The sequence below is a fragment of the Grammomys surdaster genome, unplaced genomic scaffold (genome assembly GCF_004785775.1).
Source record: "Grammomys surdaster isolate TR1022 unplaced genomic scaffold, NIH_TR_1.0 347, whole genome shotgun sequence".
NCBI lineage: Eukaryota > Metazoa > Chordata > Mammalia > Rodentia > Muridae > Grammomys > Grammomys surdaster.
The window spans coordinates 2,947,942-2,953,611 of NW_021604766.1; the positions used below are offsets into that span (position 1 = coordinate 2,947,942).

General features: G+C 32.9%; 1 non-coding gene across 1 annotated transcript; it reads right to left on the bottom strand.

The window, feature by feature from the left end:
• Positions 1 to 573: 573 nt before the first annotated feature.
• Positions 574 to 705, bottom strand: LOC114630883. Its single transcript, XR_003712873.1, has one exon. It is a non-coding gene; the product is annotated as a small nucleolar RNA SNORA17 (small nucleolar RNA).
• Between the last annotated feature and the right edge of the window lie 4,965 nt (positions 706 to 5,670).

Consider the following 5,670-nt stretch of genomic DNA (forward strand, 5'->3'; position numbering starts at 1 on the left):
CCCACCACGCTCCCAGGTAGCATCACCTGCTACTCATATCAGGAAATTCCTCACTACCTTCAAGTCTTCAGTTCTGCCCCTTTTTCTTGTGCCCATACTTCTAGATATTTTTATTTCTCCTCCATTTGTCCACTCACTACTTACTTACTTCTCTTAATGGCTCTAGCATCACTGAGTGTCTGAGATCATCTCAAGGGTGGACTCAGCAATACTACGCTCATACATTATGGCACAGAGTAGGGATCACTTTGTGAGTTGTCTGGTCCTGTAGACCTGTCAGGTGCTGGGATGGTGGTCGTCTCAGGCTGGATTCATGTGTGACCCCCATGTCTGACAGTAAGCAGGTTCGCTGATAGCCAGCCCCATGTAAGTTGCCTCACATGATAGTTATCTCTCTCAAGCTCCTCTTGCTCGGGGGACCTGGGCCTCAGATGACATTCTAGTCTCTGGCTTGCTTCCCATCCTTGGAGCCCATCCAGACCTGCACAGAGGATGACTGGTTGTTGTATCAGGATATATCCCTGTCCAGTGCACCTGACATTAGACTGGTGCTCATCTCCCTTATTTTCAGGGAATGTTAGGCTACTAATCACTCAGGTGTTTACAGATCAGAACACTCAGTGTAGACACAGCCTCTCTCTTCTCTCCCACCTACTGATGCACATGTGACAGAACACTTACACCTGCAACCACTCTAGGGGTGACATAAGAGATACTTGTACCTCTAGAACCAAATATTAAGTAAATTCATCCTTCTGTAAGTTATTTATGTCATATTGTTTTATCACAAAACAGAGACGTCACAAAATAGTCCCCATTAACTTGATTTGTAGCTGTCAAATCTATGATAGCTGATTTTTTTTAAAGTTGTCAATATTCAATTTATGATAAAGTGAATAAAATCCCAGTTAATGGATCAGACATATATTTGCAAATAGATTCAAACATGGACTAGAGTTTAAAATATTAACCAAATGAAGGCTACAAATGCTTAGCTGAGAGAATTGCCTAGGGAAGTTGCTTGAGGACTAACAGAGTACAGACTCTGTACAGCAATAGGTGAGTAGATTAATAGTATAGAGGATTCTGAGAGTTAAAGCAATGGCAATATACAAACGGATTTGGGCCATATAAATAAGACAAGAGAAAATTTAAGAGCTGAATATCTATTGGTGAAGGGAGATAGTGGTTTCCAAATCAGGACAATAAAAATACACTGTCCCAGGTCTGTACAAAATTCAAAGCTTGTGTGTGGGTTTTCCTAATAAGTCAATGTTGCTTTACTTATTTTAGGACAAAGATCACATTTATAATAGGTTTTAATATTTCACATGAACTCTTGGGTTTCATGCATTCAAGCTATGTGTTCTATCCCTTAGCTACAGTCTGTAGTGGAACAGCACTCCAGGTAGAAGGACTTCCCTAGAGTCCTATCACCTACCATTGGTACTAAGAAAATTAACTGAATGACTGGCTATTGAAGACCTTACAACATTTTTGACAAGATATCTTAAAACTGATAATAAAAATCTCTGAAATCATTTGAAGAATATATTGGATTTATGTGGGAAAATTCAGTATAGTGACAATATACAACTCACCTAATGATGTTGACTAAAAAGTGGTTATTAAGACAGTAGTGAGGTAAGCATCTGACTAATAAAGGAATTTTCTTTCTTTTAAAAAAGAGACAAACCACTGAAATTTAGAAAATAATTAGGTATTATATTCTTGACAGAACAGAGCAGCATCACGTATGAACTTACAGTAATTAGAGCAGTGTGCCAGACAGCAAATTTTTATTTTCAAAATAACATCAGCTAGCATCATCTGAGAACTGGCAAACTCAAATGAGAACATTTCTTCATAAGAATGGACTAGAAGTAAATGTACAGATTATTCTCTTGGTTATTGATAAACAGAGGAGGGCTCATTTCACTGGGTACAAGTGCCACTCCGGTAAGTTGGTCCCGGGTTGTACAAGAAAACAGATTAAGCGCAGCGTGGGAGATGAGCATGTACAGTGTGTTGCTCCATGGTCTCTGATGTTTCCTGGACCTCCTTCAGGATACGTCCTGGAGTTGCAGCCCTGAATTCACTTTACAATGGACTATAAGCTGTTAGAGGAAACTAACCATTTTCTCTCCACGTTGGTATTGTTCATGCTGTTTTATCATAGCAATAAAAATCTGAATAAAACACAGGAAACACGTGACAAGCCTAATCCAGACCAGATAGCAACATGGAGATAGGAATTGGGCACATAAAGCAACCCCTAGAAAATTTCAGTTGTTAAAAAGAGTTGGTTTTCTCTAAAAATATATACCTCGATAAGTAGACTTCTTCCTCAAGAAGAAGATGACACATGCAAGAATATTTCTGCAACAAAAATTAGTCTCAAAAGACATTTTTTGTAAAGAACACAAGTTGAAAGTTTAGAGAATGAGTAGTTAGAGAGATCTTCGGGGTGAATATGACCCTAATGTATTGTACAAAAATCATCAAATAACTAAAACAATTTAATAGCGAAAAAGAATACTCATCAAGTATTAATAGAAGGAATCCAAATTGTTCTCCTTAGCGGTGTGGTAATGAACGCAGATGCGTTGTATGGGGCAGATTCAAAAGACTAAAGGCAAAATCAGGGAAAAGTTGTGAACTTAATGTTCTGATGTTATAAAACTGTTCAAGCAGGAATACATAATCCAATATTTCATAGATGTTTAAAAGCTAGTGCAGGTCTGCTTCATCAATTATTGGGTTAAATTGATCTCATTTTATAGATACAAACATATAAATAGCTAATTTTTATGTTTGTTTCTCCCCAGAAAGAAAACTTGGTATCAATAAACACATCTAATTGCCTTAAAGTTATAGGATGAATAAATATGTGTTTAACATTGTAATCAAATAATATCATGTTTACAGACATCACTTAAAATCCATCCACTGGAAAAAAATCATAAAAATAAAATGTAGCAATATTTAGACTACTAAGGCTGCCTGGTATGTTGAATGAATATTTTGCTTTTTCTTGAAGATGAGATTTAAATTGTTATAAAAAATATGATGATTTTTAATATATCTCAAACATTGTAGAAAAGAAATGAAAACAATTTGACAATAACAAAAATAAAATAAGAGTTTTTTAAAGATATAATTCATCTACATATTAAAATGAAACAGAATCATGAGCCATTTGGCAAATAACATGACACTAACTGTGAGAAATACAAAGGAGGATGATTAACATGAATTATTTACTTCATCAAGGGTTGCATAGCCTTGTGTTCTGTAATATATTTAGTATAGCAAAATGGATAAAAAATATTTTATAAATACTAAACCCTTAAATTCACTGAATCAAAACCTTCTACATTGGATGCTGTCCTTACTATTACCATTGCTCTTACCTTGTTAAATTAAAGGATAATATATCTATATATACATATAGATATATGTATATCCAATATCATCATATGATACATTACCTAATAAGGCATAATATCTGGTTTTTCCAATGGGTTACATATATCTGAGGGAATGGTCAAAACCAAAGGTTTTAAATTACATCTATGGATAATACAGATTCTTTCATATTTTTATGTTTTAATTTAAAAAAGTTTTAATAAGAGAGAGTTGTGATCTCAAAATCTCAACTCTGGGCCACAATGATTGATTGATCTCTCTTGCATAGGGGCTATGTATATGCATATGAAGTATAGGTGTGGATGTGTGTGCATGTATGTATGTATGTATGTATGTATGTGTGTGTGTATGTATGTGTATATGTGTGTAAGATATATCCTAATAAATAGAAAAACTTGTCTAAAATTCTAAGATGTAGCTTGGTGATTTGTTAATTAAGGCATTAAACATCAATAATTAGGTAGAGTTAAAAGGAAATCAGTTGATAGATCATATTTTGAAAAATCATATTTGTTATCTTGTACAATAAATCATATTAATATTAAAGTAAATTTAAAATTATCACCTACTTTTTTTCCTGTGACTACTATATAGATGACAATTTAGTTTCTCTACTTCAGACCTGTCTAATTCAGTTTGATATCATGCTACATACAGATAACCAGAAAATTAGTGAACTATTGAAACAAACTCATTCTTTATGTGAAATATGAATTTTTGGACAAAGTAAAATCTTATTTGAAATTTCAATTTATTTTCACTTCTGCTCCAGTGATGAGAAGTTTCTGTTTTCACATTGTCTTCAGCAATATTGAGTTTAGAAGCAAAACGAAATGTTTTTATAGTCAAATCTAAAAGGATTAATTCTCATTATTGTGTATGTGTGTGTGTGAGTGTGTGTGTTCATCAAGTTGTCTTCTCAGTCTCTTTAACTTTATATCAAAATTCAAATTACAAATTAATTGAAATCTTCAGAATACCTAAGTTAGATTATAACTAATTTAGCCATAAAATATAAATATCATATAATACAAAACTATACCTTAGTCATATAAATAATGCCAAAGGTCAGGTTAGCATCAAAACACTCTAACTTATACATTACTTTTCATCACTAACATCCTACAAGAATCATTTTGTAAATTAATTCACAAATATTTATTGAGAACCTATAGTTGTACAGAAGTGTTGCTTTTCTCAGGGTTATTACTGTAATGTGAAAATAACTAGTATGCCCATTATGGTAGGCTAAACCCTAAACCTGACAGGCAAAAGAATCCCGCCTCAAGGTACTATAGTGCTTGTACTTTGTCACAACAGCAAGACAATTAACTGTAATACCTACTATGATGTAGTAATGACTGTTTATAAAAACATTTCTATAGTATAACAGTAGGAATTTTACTATGGATTGCTATGAAAATTTGAAGAGTATTCTATACAACATTTCTGAAGTGGAAAGGTACTTAAAGATGTTGAAAATCCCTCCTTTATTTTTGTTTCACAGTTCATACATATGCACATTCATTCCACAGCATTTATTAAAGTCCTAACATCCTCAGGTTATTTTTATACAGATTGGTAATGCCATATGTGGTAATAACAGAAAAAGTCATTTAAATTTATTACTAAAAAATGCATAACTAGAAATTCAAAAAATCTACAATAAAACAGTATTTTTCCTGTGACAATCATAATAAAGAAAATGATCTTGCTCAGTTATACAGGAGTTTTTAAAAATGTGAAGGAAAATGTCCATTTAATACATTAGTGTAGATAGATGAGGATAAGTGAAAAATACCTTCTAATCAGAACAAATGGCAAAGTAACAGATCAATTAAGAGTCAGGAGAACAATTCCATTCACGATAGCTACAATAAATAGAGGATAGATGGTAGCTAGCTAGCTAGACAGACAGACAGACAGACAGACCGATGATAGAGTAAATAGGCAAACAAAACCCCTGGAAAAACCAATAGTGTACGAACTGTATATATTCCAAAACAAAATGAGACAAGTTCTGTGTAGCATTGCAATTACTTTATAAAATCATAGCATTAAGCTAAAGATAAAAAGTTATAAATCACTAAATCAAAAACAAACAGAAAAAATCCATTCATTTAAACAACTCTCAACATACAAGAAGTATAGTGAAACTTTTCTGAAATAGAATTAATATTAATTAATGGTATTAATATTATACCAAATGATGGGATATCAAATGTTTTCTCTACATGATTT